Raw genomic sequence first — 22,196 nt, 5'->3', positions numbered from 1 at the left:
CCTGAAAAATCCAGTCAACCCCAGGAAAGCTTGGACTGCTCTGACATTCTTCGGCACCGAAAATTTGCAAGAAGTGACATTTTCGCCACTTGATCTTTAAGCCAAAGGCTCCAGCTGTTTTAGAAACGAGTGTCATCTTTTCCAAACAATGTTCTGCAGTTTCGGCGTGAATTATTATATCATCCATACATAAATCAAGAACATCCTCGTACATCAGCTCTTGAAATACGTGATTTACATAGCGAATAAAAACAGCCGGCGAGTTCCTAAATCCAAAAGGGGTTCTATTGAATTCGTAGAGTCCTGATTTGGTGATAAATGCTGTGTATTTCTTGCTGTCCTCTTCTATAGCAACGTGGAAGAAGCCATTCTCCAAGTCCATCACGGTAAAATATCTCGCTTTTTGCAGCTTTTCCAGCCGTCGATTACCGGAACGGGAAAACAGTCCCTCAGCACCATCGAATTCTGTTTACGAAAATCAACGCATATACGACGCGTGCCATCCTTTTTGGTTACCAGCACCAGGCGACTAGAAAAGTTTGATGTAGATGAGCGTATAATTCCAGCAGCTAACCATTCGTCGATCTGCTTCTCGACATCCTTTTCTTCGGCAATGGCGAATCGACTCGGGGACTGACGAAATGGGATGATCTCGCCGTCTGGAACGAATCGCAGCTTAACTAGAACCTCTGCTACCAAATCCGCTGCCTTGTAGTTTTTTATCAGCATAGACACTTCCTTTGCGTACTGGGAAGGAACATCGATTTCGTCATTTGTATTTATTAAATTGTAAATACTCATCTGATTTGGTTCCTCACAAGCTTTCTCCCCTTGCTGGGAAGAAAACTTGTATCCTTCCGCAGACAATGACAGGTTGAACTTAGAGACTATATCATTTCCGTGCAGCGCATCATATTCAATGTCTTCATCGTCTATGACAACGAAGCTTTGTGAAGTCTTCACTTCGTCTACCACGACATCGGCAAAAAAACGTCCAATTGGGCATATGATTAATAACATTAGGAATTTTGTTGAAGATGAATTTTCTCAACACGGATACGTCGGCTCCGGTATCTACCAGGCATTCCACTTCGACGCCGTTAAGGGTGACCTTCTTCATGCGATTCGCACTGCGCACAACTTGGACACCAGCAGCTAATCCAGGGCAATTTTTAGACATATGACCCTATTTGTTGCATCTAAAACATTTCGTGGCGGCCTTGCAATCCTTGCGAAGATGATCGGCAGATCCACAGTTAAAGCAATGACTCTTTTTGTCGTTAAATTCGTGCTGCTTCTTCTGGTTTGGGGTCCAACTACTGTCGTTCGACGGAAACGGCTTATTTCCCTTTTCGGCTACGCGCTCAAAAACCTCATACTGTTCCTGCAGCTCTCTAAAAGATTTGCAATTATATAGAGTGTATGTGAAGTCGCTCCTCAGATTTAGGCCATCCACAATGTAGCGTATTACAGAACGTGCATCTATGCTGCCAAGCGCTGTAATCTTCCTCATCTGCAAATAATACTCGTGGAAAGATTCCTGCTTGCGTTTTTTCCGAGTACGGAGCTGCTCATGAAGATCCGCGCTGCACACGTATTGACGACTAAACTCCGTTTCCAGCAAAAGGCGCATCTCGGTGTATTGGTGTACGTGAGTAGAATCCAAAATCAATTTTTCTGTATTCGTCATCTTGGCACGAGCCTGTACATACATATGCTTTATGTTCAAACCGTAAGCTTCAGTATTCAGCTCAAAATTGTCAAACCAATGCTTGACCGGTATGGATTCACCGTCAAACTCAGGAATGATTTTTGCAAAGCTTTCCACAGTAATTGAGCTACTGGTATTGTTCTGCTCATCTTTTCCCATTTTTAAGGCGAGGAGCTGGACAAGATCCTTTACGGTCCTTGTATTCTCGGCGACTGAACAGCTTTCAGTAGCCATAGCTCCGAAATTCTGATCACCACTTGCTTCTTCAAGTTTCTGCTTCTCGTTGTTCGGAGCAGTCATTCTAAGATTTTTTACTGCTGCGGCAACTGACCTTGTGTAGTACGGCTGTCTCCCTTTTACAACTGGTATCTTAGAAGGCTCCTGCTTTTTTGTCCTTTTATTTTATCTTTGACACCTCGGGACGGAGTAGTCACTTCCACTTTCTAGACTAGGACGAGCCCCCAAATGTGAGTTGAGATGGTTAATCTCAACTTGCATTTTATTATTATTATATAAAGTTAGTATAGAAAGATACAAAATATTTGACTTTTTTCCTACGGCGTCACTTTTTCTCTGTCTCTCTGCTTATGCCTCTGCTTCTGCTGAATTCCTCTTCTAGAACTGTCCATTCTTCGATCATCAAAATAATCCATAACGCGTTCTTTACATTTCTGCTGCTGCTTTCCTGCTCTACTGCTTTCTGCTTTTCGGCTGATGTGCTGCTTATCCTGCAATCCATGGTCACAACACAATAAACAAAAAATGTATAATGCACCTTTTTAATACAAATAAAACATTTTTCTTGCTACCAAACTTAACAACGTTTCATGGAATAATTGGACTGGACCAATTAAAAAAAAACTGAAGTCGTACTTGGTCTAAGAAAAAAAGTTAATAACTAATAGCAGTTCAGAGGAAATTAAATTTTTGAAGTGTGCAGATGTTAATTTTACAAAAGTTGAGGATATAGTAGTGCAACAGAAAAATTTGGAAAATTTTCAGGAAATGTTAGGAAACCGTACGGGTGTATTTGCAGAGCCAAACGAAGCGCTGCCGTACAATACTAATATTATTGGTACTATCCGGACAGAAAATGAAGATCCGATATACTCAAAATTTTACCCATACCCTATGGGCGTGTCCGACATTGTAAACACAGAAACACAAGCGTTATTACAATACGGCATAATCCGACCATCTCGGTCTCCATATAACAATCCTGATTGGGTTGTAGATAAAAAAGGGAACGATGAACAGGGAAACACAAAAAAAACGCCTAGTAATAGACTTCAGAAAGCTTAATTTGAAGACAAAAGATGACAAATACCGTATCCCGAACGTAGTTTTTATCATGGCAAATTTAGGAAAGGCAAAATACTTTACCACATAAGATTTAAAGTCTGGTTTTCACCAGATACTACTCGCCGAAAGCGACAGATAAAAACCGTCTATTTCAGTAGGAAATGGGAAATATGAGTTCTGTAGACTACACTTTGGATTGAAGAATGCACCCAGTATTTTTCAGAGAGCCATCGACGATGTGCTCAGGGAATAGGGAAATCATGCTATGTCTACGTCGACGACGTAATTATTTTGAGAGAGAGAAAGCTAATTTTTTAAAAGAAAATGTAGAGTATTTAGGCTTCGTGGTTTCACGTGGAGGCATAAGAAAATGTCCTAACAAAGTAGACGCAATCCGTAACTACGAACAACCGACCACACTATTTAATGTCAGGTCATTTCTCGGACTAGCTAGTTACTATAGTTGTTTTATTAAAGACTTTGCATCTATTGCAAAACCTAAAAGTGACATCCTAAAAGGAGAAAATGGCAAGGTAGTGCAGGACAATCAAAGAAAATACCTGTTACGGAAACCCATAACCATGATAACACGAACTTTAAACTAACTAAACTAAATTTTGCAACTAACGAAAGGGAGTTATTAGCAATAGTATGGGCCTTAAAAAGCCTCAGGAATTATCTATACGGCGTGAAAAATTTAAACATTTCTACTGACCATCAGTCGCTTACTTTCGCCGTCTCAGATCGCAATCCAAACGCAAAAATTAAGCGCTGTAAAGCATTCATTGAAGAGCACAACGCCCAAACTTTTTTATAAGTTAGGAAAAGAGAACTACGTCGCTGATGCATTGTCCCGATAGCACATCCACGCGCTAGAGGAGGATGCCCAGTCAGATATTGCCACAATACATAGCGAGCTATCACTCACCTACACTATTGAAATAATAGACAAACCGGTCAACTGCTTTCGGAACCAGATAATCATAGAAGAAATCAGAACTGCTTCAGCTAGAACGGCCATTATGTTTGGTGAAATAACTCGACATCTCACTTATACAGAGAGTATGCGATTATACAATTTTATTCGAACTACCAGTACTGGCATTTATCCAACATAAGTTAAAAGAAACTTTTCCGACAACCACATTCCGTTACACGAACCGTATGGTGACTGACATCCTAGACAAAAACGAGCAAGAAGAAATTACGGTGTCAGAACATAACAGGGCTCATAGGGCCGCTCAAGAAATCGTGAAACAGATTTTGCAAGACTATTTTTTTCCCAAAATCACTCATATGGAAAATGAGGTGGTCGCAAATTGTAAAATATGCCAGAAGTCAAAATACGATAGACACCCTCAGACACCGCGATTTTACGACTTACACTAACTGAAATAGCACGGAGTTTAAAAATCGAAAGAGGTATTGAGGACACGTTTGAATTAATACTCCTCGCGGCTAAAGAATAAAATAGAACAATTCACTCTGTAACAAATTCATCAACCATAAAGCTTAACGCAGAAATAAGAGATAAAGTCTCAAATGCACAGAACATCCAACTACAAAGATTAAATAAAACTAGACAAGAAAGAAATTTTCAAGTAGGAGACAAAGTTCTCGTAACTAAGAGTTTGGGAAACAAACTTTCAAATTTGTACACCGAGGAAACCATAGATGCAGACTTGGGGACCACAGTCTTAATAAAAGACTAATTATAATAAAGTTTATTGTTCTTCTATTCTTTTATTTTCAACACGCCAGTATTTGCACGATACTTCTTCTCACCGTATCAATAACAGACAAAATCACCGATTACGCGGCCTCAAATTGCATACCAATCATAGACGGAGACGTGACCATTTGGAAAGGCTTCCAGTACCTAAAACATTCGACCAATTTAACAATGTATTAGGAGATAGTAAAGGATACGGAAGAAATGGAAGAACATTTCCCTCGGTCACATATGAGTCAGATATTAGACTCGGATTTACGACACATTAGAACTCTCATAGATACAGTTAATGTTTACCATAGACACGCTAGAAGCATCAACTTATTAGGCACCGCACTAAAAATCGTAGCTGGAACTCCACATTTCGATGACTTCGAGAAAATTAAATTCACGCAGAAAGAACTCATAGATTCAGAAAATAGGCAGATACAGGAATATCCTAAACATTTTAGTAAAAAACGCAAAAGAAGAACAGATAAATACAGAAAATTTGTATGAAAAATTGCTATCAAGAAATAGAATAGTTATATCCGAACTCGAAGCCTTTATGTTGTCAGTTACACTTGCGAAAATTGGAATAATCAACGCCGCAATTTTAGATTCAAATGAATTACAAAATTTAATCAATGAACATTCTACAAATGTTACTGTTACTGATTTAATGGAAGTTGCTCAAACCTTTAGTTTATTAAATATTAATTTTTTACACTATTTTTTACAATATCCTTAGCCGTATGTGGCTTGTAAGAAGATAATCTTCCACCCCGTTGAAAACAACGGCACCATTCTTAATTTTGCTGAAGACAACACTATAGCTGACTGTGGTAACAAAATCATACCGATTGGAAACTGCAGCACCGCCCTTACAACAACATTTTGCAGAGAAATGCCCTACACAACCTGCGCACAGCAACTTCAACTTCCTTGCCATACTTACAAAATTAAATATAAAAAACCTACGTTACATTGGCGAAATAGAAAAGGGACTGGAAACACGGCCTATAATATCTGGAGTGGCCGCAATCGCCTTCTTGGTCATCTGCTTTACTATTTACAAGCTCTATCAGAGATACCGGCGAGATCAACGTCAGCGTGACCTTCAAGTTATCGTTGACAGCTTCTAGAAGTCCGAGGACGTCATCTAAGTAAGGGAGGAGGTAACACGGTTTCACAGCAACACGGAAGTCCCCAGCTGATCATGCATAACCGAATAAAATAATGCAAGGCCAGCGACACCTACGGATGCTGCACAACGACGTTGCCAAAATCTCAAGCTTCGGTCAGCGCAATCAGCGGGCAATGCACCCCGATGCAACGGCGGCTACCCAACACCATGCATGGCCAGCCGGGTCATCACTTCTAGGGCATAAGGCTAGCTTTCGTTATAAAAAAAAATGTACTTAGCAGTTAGAAACCGTGACGGACAAACCTCGCAATTACAAAGTCTTCTCATTCGTACAGTACAGTGCGTCTTAAAATAAATCCATAAACAGGACTAATAATTAATTTATATATTTTTTGATTTGTAAATTATTTTTTTTAGTGGTATTTATGATATATAAAATAATGATATTATCATATTTAATGTTTCTTTTTTTTGCTTTTACTTTAGTTTATGCTTCCAAGAGCCTACGTAAATTGTCAATTTCTGTAGGGAAGTTTTCCGCAACTATCCCTTTTAGGGTTGTTTTTACAATTGTGCTTTTAATAAATCGGATTTTTGACCAACTTTAGTATCGTGCAATTGTTTTATAATTGCATTAATCGTTGTTTATTTTTGTACATTGTACAATGAACATCCTCAAATGCTATCTCTTCGGATGTGCCTTTTGTTAGCTTTACTTCAAAGTCGTTACGAATTTTTGAAGGTGCATCCTTTGTCCATTGAATTCTGGAATGACAATCGATATGTATTCCCTTTGGGCAGTTATTTCGCCTGTCTATTTAACTTGTGTCTGAATCTAATTCTTCTTGTTCCGTGTAGTGGAGTATAGAACCACATATCGTATGTTTAGTTGCGCCACCTAGCGGGCGGTATCGGCTGTAAAGGGCAACCTTAAGAGGGGAAGATTAATCGTCAATAGGTAGGACTGCATTAGCGTTAACGTTTTTAGCGATAGCCCAGCACTAATCCCGGTTGTAACCCATCTTGTAATATCCGCCATCGAAAACCTCATGATTTCTTCTTAATCTGAGTCTCGACCTGAGCGGTTGTATAGCTGGCAAAAGAACAGCGATAATACAACTTAAAGTAAAGAGGTTGTGGCCGATCAAGACTTTCGCAGCTCACCACTGCACAAATTTTTGCGCGGCATACAGTATTACAGTGGCAGTGAACCAATTCTTGGCCAGATTCTGGCCAAAACGGTTAGTTACCACACCCTCACGGGTAAGTCATAACCTATAACCGGTGCAAGTGAAAATGCCCTCATTCAGGCGTTTTATTTGTCATAGGGGACGGCGTTCTTACATGCCCTCTCGTCGCCGAGTACCTCCGGCGATCATATCGTCAGTCATTTCTGCCCCAAAAGGAAGTTCAGTTCGTCCACGTCTTCGGCTAAGCCCCGGAGCAGCGAGGAGAAGGAAACGCCATCAGGAACTCAACATAACCAGCGCCAGCAGCATGCCGCAATAAGTTTTCAGTGCATTTTTTTTTGGTATCATACGTCTGTCGACTTAATTAAATTGCATACCAACCCGTCTGTGCTCTCATAATCTGCAGCTATGGCCTACAGTAATTAAATCCCAGTATTTTCCATAGTGAAGTGTCTAAAACTAAGTCAGAATAGTGCCCAAAGGTAGACGCAAAGCAAAATGCGTATATAAATGTAAACGCAAACTAAATGCAAATATAAAAGTAAGCAAAGAAATGCATGTATACAAATGATCGCAAAGCTGAGTACATATAAAAGTAAACGCAAACCTTAATGTAAACACAAACGTAAAAGCAAACCCAGATTTTTACACAGATAAAATGAAGTAAATTTGAAGTTGCCAAATAAAAACATATAACCGGTTGAAGACATAAAAATCGTATAAGATAAGGCTAAGTTCTACTAATTAAAATCAATAAAAAATATAAATACGTTAAAATGTTAAAAGAAATGTGAATAGAAAAAGAGCAGTAGGTGTGCATAAGAAGAGAACAAGAAGTTCGAAAGCTTTTATCGTTAGTTATAAATAGATTAAAAAAGATGCGAATATAGGTGGAGAGTAGGAACATGTAAAATTCTAGAGATGTGTATGTAAGTTTCGGACCAGTTAAAAAGTTACTAATTTTCAGCAATACCACCAACATATGGAAGCGCTTTCATCAGTGGGATTTCTCAGGTGAGCCAAGTTTGACAATTTAATACCCTTCGGCAAATTTAACGTTCTTGAGAGTTATCCGAAATTTTATTACGCAATTAATTGATCAAGTAAAAATTTATCGCTATACAAAAAAAAACCCTTGAAATATAAAAGCAACCAAATACTAAATAAATTGTCTGAATGATAACGATAATATTTCTTATTAAACAAACAAAAAGAAAACAGTGAAGTAGAAAAGTAAATCTGTTATTTTCGATTTAAATATATGTTAATACCCTTTTGTTACTGAAATGAAAATAAAAAAAAATGAAAATTTAAAGTTTTATTAAGAATCATGCATGCTAGTTTTAAACAATACCTGTATACACAAAAATATTTTAATTTAAATGAAGTTAATATCTTTCCCTCTTATATTTAGTGAATAAACACTTATTATAATGTCTGAGTAAACAATCATCTTTTTAACTCCATGCTAACCCGAGAGCCGTCGTAGAATCAGTTATTATAAGGGGCCTAATGCAGTATGGTATTGGAAGAGCATTGGCCATGGTAGGGTGGGCTGACAACTCCCCCATTTACTAGGGGCGTGTAGTGTGAGAAGTGCTATCTCTGTCTGTCTGTCTGTTTGATATGCTATCTCTTTTCCGGCCGATATTGGCTCGTTGCCTGTTTGCACGCAATACATATTAATTGTTAAAGATATTTAAGAGCACCCGTAAGCTGCAGCCTCCCAAGAACACCACGACATTCGCTGACGAGCTAGAGCCGGATTTAAACGCGTGCAAGGCAAACAGTTTGCAATACCATCTGCTCAACGTTGTTCGTTACAGGAATAATAATAAATAATATCTGAATAATTTGGCGCCCAACGTACAGTAAGCCCACTAAATAGCATACAAATACTATACATTTTCCTTTCAGTTATATTTCCATAATTTTCCTAGTCAGCCGTGTCAACTTTCTATCGCATTGGAATGCAGTGCTTATATTTTCAGAAATAGTAAAAACACACCACGAAGAAAGTTTTGATGCAGCTGTCTCCTTTATTTGTGTTAAACCACAATGGTCAAGTGCTTTGGATTTTGGTCAATAACAATTATCTAATTATTTTGACTAACCACACTTGACGCAGCGATGCATAGGTAATTAAGCTAAAGTCTAGTAATTCGGCACTGCAGGATAACAGAGCTAATGCTAAGAAGCAAAAGCCTGGCCGCAGGTTATGAAATTAGGGCTTTGAGCAATTGTTACCAGGGAATTTTATTTCAGGCAGAGTGTGAAGTGCTTGGAACTACAATCCTAAAAAGAACTATTAGTAGTTTAGGTTGGCCACGCTTCATATAAAGGTCAAGTGATCAAAACAGCCAGTATTCTCTTGTTGTGCATTCATTCTCAGCTTTACCTTTTTCTCCATTTTTTTTAAGAACTTCTCACATCATTTTTAATTAGAGCTTCGTCGATGAGCTCTTGGTTATGCATGGAGTTAATTGTTTATCCGTCATAAATTTTCGTAATAGCATAAGCTAGTTGCTTATGATCTTATATTTTCGATTTTTCCGAATTTTTCTTTAGCTAGTTACGTTTCATTTTAATATTTGATTTACAAAACCAGCCAACTGTTGTCTAAGCGGGAAATTAATAAACTATGGGAGTAGACCATTCAGATAGCGAAGAAGCCGGAAGATCGTCTGATTTTTGTGTCTTATGCAATTCGCGCATTCTTGAAAAACCTGCCCAACCTGTAAAGCTGCTGGTTCTGGAGAACTTACTACAAGATCAGATAGTTCTATCGCACAAAAAACAAGAAGTCAAAAACTTTTAAGTTCACAAGCAGAGGGCGAAAGTCAGGGATCAGAAGTTATGGAGAAAGAAAATCAGAGTCGAGAGCGTGGGGGCGAGGACCTACAAAGTATGGTGTTAGATGCAGTAAAATCTATGCAACACGAGTTGCTTACGCAATTATCAGAAAAAATGTCAAACATGATACAATCCAATCTAGCGGCCAGAATCCCCCAACCGACACTTCATAGCGCTACCGATTTAGGGTCCTCACTTGATCAGCTTCTTGGCATAGATGCAAGACAATCGAATGCAGGACAAAATCTTTCTCAGGCTAACATTTCACCTAGATCAACAGCCACAGAACTTTTTCACAGGCCAGATAAGGTGGCACATATAATGAATGGATGGAAACTCCGTTTTAGCGGAGACCCAGGCGGCATAAGCGTAGATAATTTTATATACAGGGTACAAGCTCTAACCGGTCAAACACTTGATTCAAAATTCGATGTAATGTGTAGCAACGCAAGTGCATTGTTTGAGGGTAAGGCAAGTGACTTTTACTGGCGGTATCATAAATCAGTGCAATCCGTAAAGTGGAGCGAACTGTGTGGCGCACTTCGTCGTCAATTCAGGGACACTAGGAGAGATGTAGATATTCGAGAATTGATTAGAGATCGAAAACAAAAAGAAAAAGAGAATTTCGATTCGTTTTATGATGCTATAGTTCAGTTGACTGATAGCCTAGATTGCCCTTTGAATGAAAAAGCCTTGATAGAGATTCTAAGGCGCAATCTGAGAGCAGAAATAAGACACGAAATCTTAAATATTCCTTGATGAAGTAAAGCGGAATCAAGTATATAAAAAGGATTCTCTGTTTAAAAGCCATGTCTCAGAACTGCTAGAGGACCAGCATAAGGTTTGTGAATCAGAGTTATTCGAAGACGATGATGGTGCAGTTGAAGCAATATCTTTAATTTGCTGGAACTGTAGAAAGGAAGGTCACAGGTACCAAGACTGCACTGCTCCTCGAAAAGTGTTTTGCTATGGATGTGGCGCACGCAACACGTACAAGCCATCGTGCCAAAGATGCTAAAAAAACCTTCAGCAGAACACCCAAGTCACTCGTTCTCGGTGTGTTCAGAAGACACAGTCAACAAACACCGAAAACGAGCACTTATAAGTCCCATTAGGAACTGTCCTGAAAAGGACTCTCTTACTCCTGATGATGTTCCTTTAGGTGGGTGGCATCAGAGAGTTAGTAATCTTAAAATTAGTAGCAACAAATCTTCTTTTCTTAATAACTCTAGAATTAAAAATAAATCACGAAATACAAATAGACTTAAAAGGTTCTGGAAAGTTACTAAAGACTTAAGTGCGCTTCGCAATACTTGTGTCGACCAGCGTCCATACACCGTGGTCAAAATCCTTGATCGCAAAATTAAAGGGCTTATGGATACCGGAGCCGCTATGAGTTGTATCGGCGGTCAGTTCGCACAGGAAATTCTTGGTAGTAAAGTCCCCATTCGCAGAGTGTTTAATAATATTTGTACTGCAGATGGAAGCAAGCAGAATATTGTAGGTCGATTAAGCACAGATATAGAATATAATGGTCAGATAAAGGCTATTGATATGCACATAGTTCCTTCTCTGAAGCAGAATCTTTATCTCGGCGTTGACTTTTGGCAACTTTTCGATTTGTTACCTCCCGATATTCAGATTTCGGAGCTAAGCGCTCATAATCTGTCTGAGGAACAGAAGAAAACCCTCCAGAAAGTAGTTGATCAGTTCCCATCATTCGCATCCGCTGGTTTGGGTAAAACAAGTCTCCTTTCACACCACATTGATGTGGGTGACGCTAAGCCCATAAAGCAGCGCCATTTTCCCGTATCACCAGCCGTGGAAAAGCTGTTGTATGGAGAAGTAGATCGAATGCTGCAGCTCGGCGTAGTAGAAGAGTCTGATAGCGCTTGGTCCTCGCCAGTGGTCCTGGTGCAAAAACCTGGAAAGGTTAGGCTTTGCCTAGATAGCAGGAAAGTAAATGCAGTTACTGTCAAGGATGCGCATCCACTGCCACAGATTGACGGCATCCTAAGTCGTCTACCAAAAGCCGTTTTTATAAGCAGTCTGGACCTTAAGGATGCATTTTGGCAAATCCCGTTGGATCCAGCATCTAGGGATAAGACTGCGTTTACGATCCCAGGTCGGCCGCTTTACCAATTTAAGGTAATGCCGTTTGGCCTTTGCAACGCTGGCCAAACAATGTCGCGTTTAATGGACAAAGTTATCCCTGCTTCACTGCGCAATGAGGTTTTCATCTATCTTGATGATCTCTTGCTAGTGTCAGAGAGCTTTGAAGACCATATAAAAGTCCTGAAAACAGTCTCTGATCGCATCCGATCTGCCGGTTTGACAATCAATGTTCAAAAAAGTCATTTTTGCGTTCAGCAGGTCAGGTATTTAGGGCATGTCATCGGGGAAGGCGAGATACGCACAGATCCGGAAAAAAGTATCAGCGATTGAGAAGTTTCCGTTGCCCAAAACCCTGAAAAGTTTGAGAAGCTTCCTAGGTATGGCGGGCTGGTACCGCAAATTTATACACAATTTTGCTACGGTAGCTGCACCCTTGACAGACTTACTTAAGGCAAAAAGAAAATTCACGATGACAGAGGAAGGACATCAGGCATTTATAAAGTTGAAACGAATGCTTTGTTCCGCACCCGTCCTTAGAAGCCCAGATTTTTCAAAGCCCTTCTTATTCATTGCGATGCTAGCAAAAGTGGCGTAGGAGGTGTTTTAGTCCAGAAAACGGAACAGGGTGACGAATACCCGATCGCTTTTGTCTCTTAAAAGCTTAACAAGGCCCAAAAAAGCTACTCAGTAAGTGAACAAGAGTGCCTGGCTGCAATTGTAAGCGTTAAGCGATTTCGTCCCTACGTAGAAGGTCAGGACTTCACGATAATTAAAGACCATGCATCGCTGAAGTGGTTAATGGGTCAGACGGATCTCAATTGCCGTTTGGCAAGATGGGCTCTCAAATTGCAAGCGTTTAAATTCACGATCGAACATCGCCGGGGATCACTTAATGTAGTTCCAGATGCCCTCTCTAGAGTCAACGAGGACGAAATAGCGAGCATTGATGCTTCACAGGGCTTGCTGGTGGATGTAACGTCCAAACATTTTCAAAGCCCAGAATATTTAAGCCTGGTAGATAGTGTTAGGGCCAACAATTCGAAATTTCCTGACTTAAAAGTGTTAGATAACTTGGTTTATCGACGATCAGAGCATGCGACAGGTGAGCCTCTTCACGATGTTTATATCTGGAAACTATGGGTACCAATACAGCTGGTGACCGATGTGTTGGAAAATGCACACAATCACCCACTTGCTGCTCATGGAGGCGTGTATAAAACTCTAGAACGTATACGCCGCTACTATTACTGGCCTGGTTTGGTAGGTGACGTAAAGTCATACATAAGCAAATGTGAAACCTGCAAGTCCACAAAAGCACCCAACTGTCCGTTAAGGCCTCCCATGGGAAAAGCACCAGAATCTCAACGATTCTTCCAGCGTGTTTATATAGACTTTCTAGGTCCATACCCTCGGTCGCGTAGTGGAAACGTCGCAATTTTTATAGTTCTGGATCACTTCTCGAAGTTTGTCTTCTTGAAAGCCGTTAAAAAGCTGGAAGCGGCCATCGTTGTGAAGTATATGAGAGAGGAGTTGTTTCATTTGTGCGGCGTGCCGGAAACAATAGTTTCAGATAACGGCTCACAGTTTAGGGCTGAATTGTTTCAAAAGTTGTTAAGGGAACACAGGATTACTCATAAGCTCACAGCAATCCATTCGCCCCAAGCAAATGCATCAGAGCGAGTGAATCGCTCAATAATTACTGCTATTCGATCGTATGTAGATGCTAGCCAAAAAGATTGGGATGCAAATCAAAGCAGCATTTCCTGCGCCCTTAGGTCTGCCACCCATTCAGCCATCGGGACATCTCCTTATTATATGATATTTGGCCAACACATGGTGACATCAGGAGGCACTTACTCCTTATTGAGTTCGCTGCAATCTTTACAAGATAGAGGGGTGACATTCACTAGAACAGACTCGTTAAAATTAGCTCATAGCAAGGCAATAAAGTTATCAGAAAAGCAAGACAATAATAATAGAGAGCGCTACAATCTTAGATCGCGTGAGGTTTCCTACTCCAATGGTCAAGAAGTGTTTCGGAGGAATTTTAAGCAAAGCTGTTTTCAAACAGGATACAATGCCAAATTAGGACCTGCATTTGTGAAGGCACGTGTGCGTCAGAAGCTAGGAAATTCATACTACGACATTGAGGACCTTCAAGGTAAACTCGTTGGACGCTAACATGCAAAAGATCTGCGCCAATAGTCTTGGCGGGATCAGCCTTGTTGGGTTTACCACCAAGTCTGATTTTAGCGGGGGGTGTTGTAGTGGAGTATAGAACCACATATCGTATGTTTAGTTGCGCCACCTAGCGGGCGGTATCGGCTGTAAAGGGCAACCTTAAGAGGGGAAGATTAATCGTCAATAGGTAGGACTGCATTAGCGTTAACGTTTTTAGCGATAGCCCAGCTCTAATCCCGGTTGTAACCCATCTTGTAATATCCGCCCTCGAAAACCTCATGATTTCTTCTTAATCTGAGTCTCGACCTGAGCGGTTGTATAGCTGGCAAAAGAACAGCGATAATACAACTTAAAGTAAAGAGGTTGTGGCCGATCAAGACTTTCGCAGCTCACCACTGCACAAATTTTTGCGCGGCATACAGTATTACAGTGGCAGTGAACCAATTCTTGGCCAGATTCTGGCCAAAACGGTTAGTTACCACACCCTCACGGGTAAGTCATAACCTATAACCGGTGCAAGTGAACATGCCCTCATTCAGGCGTTTTATTTGTCATAGGGGACGGAATATTACATGCTCTCTCGTCGCCGAGTACCTCCGGCGATCATATCGTCAGTCATTTCTGCCCCAAAAAGGAAGTTCAGTTCGTCCACGTCTTCGGCTAAGCCCCGGAGCAGCGAGGAGAAGGAAACGCCATCAGGAACTCAACATAACCAGCGCCAGCAGCATGCCGCAATAAGTTTTCAGTGCATTTTTTTTTGGTATCATACGTCTGTCGACTTAATTAAATTGCATACCAACCCGTCTGTGCTCTCATAATCTGCAGCTATGGCCTACAGTAATTAAATCCCAGTATTTCCCATAGTGAAGTGTCTAAAACTAAGTCAGAATAGTGCCCAAAGGTAGACGCAAAGCAAAATGCGTATATAAATGTAAACGCAAACTAAATGCAAATATAAAAGTAAGCAAAGAAATGCATGTATACAAATGATCGCAAAGCTGAGTACATATAAAAGTAAACGCAAACCTTAATGTAAACACAAACGTAAAAGCAAACCCAGATTTTTACACAGATAAAATGAAGTAAATTTGAAGTTGCCAAATAAAAACATATAACCGGTTGAAGACATAAAAATCGTATAAGATAAGGCTAAGTTCTACTAATTAAAATCAATAAAAAATATAAATAAGTTAAAATGTTAAAAGAAATGTGAATAGAAAAAGAGCAGTAGGTGTGCATAAGAAGAGAACAAGAAGTTCGAAAGCTTTTATCGTTAGTTATAAATAGATTAAAAAAGATGCGAATATAGGTGGAGAGTAGGAACATGTAAAATTCTAGAGATGTGTATGTAAGTTTCGGACCAGTTAAAAATGTGCAGCCGATAAGGTTGTAATTGCCGAATTTCTTTGGCTTGCATATTGTTTACTAATTTTCAGCAATACCACCAATATATGGAAGCGCTTTCATCAGTGGGATTTCTCAGGTGAGCCAAGTTTGACAATTTAATACCCTTCGGCAAATTTAACGGTCTTGAGAGTTATCCGAAATTTTATTACGCAATTAATTGATCAAGTAAAAATTTATCGCTATACACAAAAAAACCCTTGTAATATAAAAGCAACCAAATACTAAATAAATTGTCTGAATGATAACGATAATATTTCTTATTAAACAAACAAAAAGAAAACAGTGAAGTAGAAAAGTAAATCTGTTATTTTCGATTTAAATATATGTTAATACCCTTTTGTTACTGAAATGAAAATAAAAAAAATGAAAATTTAAAGTTTTATTAAGAATCATGCATGCTAGTTTTAAACAATACCTGTATACACAAAAATATTTTAATTTAAATGAAGTTAATATCATTCCCTCTTATATTTAGTGAATAAACACTTATTATAATGTCTGAGTAAACAATCATCTTTTTAACTCCATGCTAACCCGAGAGCCGTCGTAGAATCAGTTATTATAAGGGGCCTAATGCAGTATGGTATTGGAAGAGCATTGGCCATGGTAGGGTGGGCTGACAACACCCCCATTTACATCTAGGGGCGTGTAGTGTGAGAAGTGCTATCTCTGTCTGTCTGTCTGTTTGATATGCTATCTCTTTTCCGGCCGATATTGGCTCGTTGCCTGTTTGCACGCAATACATATTAATTGTTAAAGATATTTAAGAGCACCCGTAAGCTGCAGCCTCCCAAGAACACCACGACATTCGCTGACGAGCTGGAGCCGGATTTAAACGCGTGCAGGGCTAACAGTTTGCAATACCATCTGCTCAACGTTGTTCGTTACTTCCGGTAATGTTATTCCCGCAGGAATTGTCAGATCGTGTAGATCTTTTTCTGTTATTAACTCCTTCGCTTGACTTGGAGTCTTCGTCCTCCGTTAAATCTACTTCTACCTGTTCTGTTGATTTTTACTCCTCACTTAAGATTGAACATAACTTGATGAATAATTTTTATGTTTTTGACCAGTTCGTTTCATTTAATTTTTTTCAGTTTTCATTCACTAATATTGTTCAAACATGAACACGTATAAATAAATCGAACATTAAAAACTCCCGTGGTATTGCAAAACTGAGCGCGATCCCCAAGCCTTTTGAACAGCTTATTACCGCTCAGCTACAGAACCAATGCAGCTCAATAATGTCCCCAACGCAGCATTGCTTTATGTAATGAAGGTCAACGACTACAAATCTTCTTGAATTTACCTCAGTCATCATTCCGTAAAACATCTGATATTATTGAAAAAACTAATACTCTTGGGATCCCCGATCCCGTTGACAATGTGGACTTCAATATACCTATCGAACCGGACTCAGAGATTAGCTTTTAAAAGCACATTCTCTAATTTTGTTCACGTGACCTCAGGTGTTCCGCAAGAAAGCCACCCAGAATCCTACTGTTTGGAATTACCTCATACCTCAAGTAGTTCTCTCTTCTCATGTTATGATGTATGCTGACGACGTAAGACTTTGTTTGCCATTATCTAACCCCAATTCCCATGAACTTTTGCTACCCGATCTGAACAATCTGCATTCTTGGTGCATCCAGAATTTGCTGTTTTTAAATAACTCGAAATATAACTTTATGTCCTTTTATCTAAAGAGGCTTCTCCTCCTCACTTCATGTTCTATTGGGTCGAGTGATCTTGAACACATAAATTTCGTAACAGACCTTGGAGTGTTATTCAATCACAAATAAAAATTCTTTGATCACATTTGCATTATAGTTAGTTAAGCAAAAGGGGTTTTGCCTTTGTTAAACGTTGGTCTCAGGAATTTAAGGACCCCTATACCACGAAACACTTAAACATTTCCTTGGTTCGTTCAATTCTTGAACACTGCTCGTGTGTTTGGTCTCTCAAATATACCAATTATCAGGATCTTATAAAATCGGAACAGAAACAGTTCTTTTTGTTTGCTCTACGTGGTTTAAACTGGGATACCCATCGTCACCTACCATCTTAGTTGGATAGACTGCGTCTACTGAACCTGCCCTCCCTCAAGGATCGTCGGACCTGCCATGGTGTCCTTCACAAATAAATAACTGGACTTGTACATTCAAGCTATCTACTTGGTCAAACACGGTTCTCCATCCCTGTTAGGTCTCCTCGACATTTGTAAGACGAATTTCGAGGTACATGCTCCATTTCGTGTTTTATTTTCGCAATATAATGAACTGCATTCTGTTAATTTTATTGTAACAAACATCCTAACTTTCCTGTCCTTGCCCCGTCCCACTTAATGTGAGTCTAGTACTATGTTTATGATGTCAGATATTTGCTAACGTTAATGTAATATATAAATCAATAAATAAATTGGGATGGCACACTGCCAGGGCCCCTTCTTTCGTGATGAGGGGAGTTGACCTCTCAGTTGCCGATCGTCCAGAACCTAAAATTTTCACGGTTCGTAATGCAATCGCAGGCTTCCGTCGAGATGCACGGATTCTGTGATGCTAGCACAGCAGCTTATGACGCGTGCTTATTTTGCGTTCGGAGGCCAATGGAAACGCTGAAGCCCATATACTCTGCGCCATTAAAAGCTTTAACAATACCAAGATTAGAACTTTCAGCAGCGAGTTAACGTAAACGTTTAGAAAACCATTGGTTTTGATTGCACCTTTTACTGCTGGTCGGACTCGTCTATTGTAAGGTAATTGCCAATTGGAGGCCGAAAGATCGTTCATCAACAAAAGCGTTAGATGCTTTCGGATGAAAACCTTTGTCTTGGGAACACGTGATGGGTAGCCTGCCAACAGATCGGGTTCAGCCTTAACCAGTATTTCACACCACAGGAGTGGACTATTGTTGACATTCTATCACAAGTAAGAGACCCGGAACAAAGCACCCCACAAGTGCACACTTGGAAATCGACCAGGATCTCACAAAGGATTCTTTCATTGCAGCTTTGAGAACTACGTACTATTTGGAGTGATAATGCGACAAACTTTGTTGGTGCTAAACGAGAGCTAGCGGAACTGAAGGAGCTATTTTTGAGCGAACCGCACACGGCTTCGATAACTTCCTTCGCCATAGTTTCGAATGCGCCTCTAGCTAACGATGGTTTTCGCTCAGCTTGGGCTAACCTAACTGAGCGTTTCGAAAACAAACGAATTTTAGTTAATAGCCAACTTAAAATACTGTTTAATGTGCAAACCATCAATCAGGAATCTGGAACAGCTTTGCGAGAATTACAAAGCGTCATTCAGGTCTGCCTCACAGCACTAGAAATGTGCAGAATAAACATCGAAAATTGGGATTGTCTCTTAGTGTACATGTGCTCCTCCAAACTCCCGAAGCCCACGCTGTCCTTATGGGAGCAGTCGCTACACGACAATGCCAACATGGCATGAAATAAGGGTTTTCCTGACTGAGCGTCACTCTTGACGTGCTATCGTCAGGTTCTAGACAGTCTCAGTCGAAGGCGTCCACATCTAATACTGCATCTCGAAGAATAAATTCCTACGAGACATGAGTGGCATCCAATCCTAGATGGTGTGATTTGTGCAAGAGGGGAAAACCAACCAGTACGCACATGCGCACATCTCGGTCGACGATTGGTCGGCCTACAACTCATCCAAAGCGCTATCAGTTCCCGCCCACTGATAGAATCACGTTCTGAGGCAACATTTATCACTGAGCGGCTTTTTAATTTTATTCACCTCACCAAATATCCATGTTCAAGTGTCAGGCTTAAACCAGACAGTATCCGCTGAATCAAAAAAGCTCTGTCAGTTTACCATTCGTTCGCCGAACAGGCCTATGTTCTTCCACAGTTCGCTGGAAATCTCCCATCCTGTCCGATTCCGCAACATTTTCTACGTGACCTGGCGGATCCAAAGTTTCATGAGAGCGCACAAATAGATGTTTTGATCGGGGCCGATATATTGCCATCCATCCTTCTAAGCGGCACGCGTCCGAATATCTGTGGTTCCCTTCTCGGCCAAGAAACCATTTTCGGATGAATTCTAACTGAACCAGTACCGGCTTCATGGTAAAATATGATTTCCGCCTTTTCTACGCGAATTTCTCACACGTCGAACACTGCCCTTCACAAATGTCACTCCAAATTTTGGGAGCTGGAGGATCTGCCAGGCAAAAGCGTCAGATTTGACATGTGAGGAAAACTTCCTCCGGACTACTACGAGAGACGATAGCAGCAGGTATATAGTAAGCCTCCCGTTTCGTGATCTTGAAAACGTAAGGTTCGCCCTGGAACAGTCCAGATCCTGCGCTTTGGCTCAATTCCTAAGAAACGAGCAATGCCTAACAAGGTACAGTCAACTGAAAGCCAAATATAACGGCGTGATTCAAGAATATCTCGATCTCAACCATATGAGAAAGGTGCTTCCTACCCTACGTGCTCAAGAAGGAAAGCACAACCCTTCAGAGAATGGGGTCAGTTTGAATGATATCCTTCATGCTGGCCCAGTCTAACTATCCGACCTAACCATCCAGATCCTGAAGTGGCGATATTTCCGATACGCCTATAGTGCCGATATCGAGAAGATGTAACGACAGATCCGTTCCAACGCATCTTATAACGAGGGGTACATTCGGGATTATGAATTGAAAACGGTGACTTTTGGAATCTATTCTGCGCCCTTCCTGGCGATTCGAGTTCTTCAACAGCTGTCGACTTACGTGCAGTTCAGTCATCCAAAAGCAAGCAATGTCATTCGCAATTATATATATGTAGATGATGTCCTTTCGGGAGCTGACTCCGCAGAGGTCGAGCAGCTCATTGTACGAGAGCTAGAAAGTTCCCTAGATTCCGCGGGCTTTCCATTAAGAAAGTGGACCTCAAACAACAAAGAAATTCTAGCTCACATCCAAAGCGATCATCTTTTGAACACAGCTTTCTTCGAGATCGATACCGAAAGTACAGTTAAAACTCTCGGAATGCGTTGGAAAGCGACGTCCGACGAATTTTTCTTCGTCCCACCACAACTATCAAGTGAGAATTCCCCCACAAAACGCCAGGTCCTTTCCCAAATGGCAAGGCTGTTTGACCCAGCGTACTGGCTCGCTTCATTTGTTGTGTGTACCAAGATCTTTATGCAAGAAATTTGGCTTCAGGAGTTAGGGTGGAACGATGAACTTCCAGCTGAGTTATGCCAAAAGTGGCGCAGTTTTCTCCAGAGCTATTCGGTCCTAGAGCAGGTTCGAATTCCGAGATGGGTCTCCTTTCGCCCATAGTTCCGCGTAGAGCATCATGGGTGCGATTTATGTGCGTGTATGGGGAATACTAGAGTAGTTAACCTGCTCACGGCCAACACGCCAGTCAAAACTGTGTCGCTCCCCCGGCTAGAGCTGTGTGGAGCCCTACTGCTGGCCGGGAAGGCCGAAGCTGTCCTTCCTGACATGCTGATTCTTACTTTGAACCTCCATTGCTGGATTAACTCCACCATTGTGCTGGCATTGTTAGCCAAGCCCCCGTACCATTGGACGACGTTCGTGGCCAACAGAGTGACAAAGATAACCAAATCCGCAGATGCAGCCAATTGGTCGCACATTCAATCCGAACACAACCCAGCTGTTTTGGCTAGTCGAGGAGTACACCTCCAAGAGCTGGTTGACAACCCACGAGCGGGCAGTCAAAGTCCATGTGGCGTCCATGCCTTAAGAAGATATCTTAGATCGCTTCTCCAAATTAGATAGAGCATTGCGAGTTCTCGCTTATGTCCATCGGTGTTGAAAACAATCGCCGCTCTCAAGGGGCCGGCTAGAGGACCCGGAACTTGTAGCCGCTGAAAGACTCATGGTTGCTTGCACGCAGCGCAGATATTTTGCTAACGAACGCCGCTGTCTGAAGCAAAAGCGTCCTGTGTCCGCGTCAAGTTCAATTCTCTCCTTAAACCTCCATTCTGGATCAAGAAGGGCTAATAAAGACGTGCGGCCGAGTATCGGCCTCGGGAAGTTTGCGTTATGATGAGCGTCAACTTGGTGAAGGCAGTTATTGCAACTCCAGATGATGGGCAATTTACCGAAAGAGCGAGCCTCCTTTTCCCGTCCAATTACGTACACAGAGATGGACTACGCCGGCCCCTTTGACATAACAAATTGCACGGAAGAGCTTGTCTTATTACAAAGGGGTATGTGTTGGTTTTCGTATGTTTTTCCACTAAGGCTATCCATCTAGAGCCTACATCCGACTGAACAATAGAGATGTTTCTTGCCGCTTTCGCAAATTTCGTGTCTTTCGTTGGCGCTGCCACCTTACCTCCCGAGACTTCCTACTTGCCGTTAAAGAGTCTGTGACTGATGCGTATAGCCACCAATTGCACCAATGGCAATTTTTTCATCCGGGGGCGCCCCATATGGGAGGCCTGTGGGAAGCGGGTGTCAATAGCTTCAAGACTCTGTTTTATAAATCCACAGCTACGCGAAGCTTGTCTAAATTCCAGACCGCTATCTCCCATGTCAGAGGATCCGACCGATCTATTAGCGTTGACACCAGGACACTTTCTTGTCGGCGGA

The 22,196-nt window shown here is 41.0% G+C and overlaps 1 pseudogene; it reads left to right on the top strand.

Moving 5' to 3' along the window:
* Nucleotides 1-11,468: 11,468 nt before the first annotated feature.
* Nucleotides 11,469-22,116, top strand: LOC121467391 (annotated as a pseudogene).
* The last annotated feature ends 80 nt before the right edge of the window (nt 22,117-22,196 follow it).

Source organism: Drosophila elegans, unplaced genomic scaffold (genome assembly GCF_018152505.1).
Source record: "Drosophila elegans isolate 14027-0461.03 unplaced genomic scaffold, ASM1815250v1 contig_397, whole genome shotgun sequence".
In the NCBI taxonomy this organism is placed as follows: Eukaryota; Metazoa; Arthropoda; class Insecta; order Diptera; family Drosophilidae; genus Drosophila; species Drosophila elegans.
The sequence above is the reverse complement of the archived record's forward strand: the minus strand, read 5'-3'. Positions and strand labels throughout refer to the sequence as shown.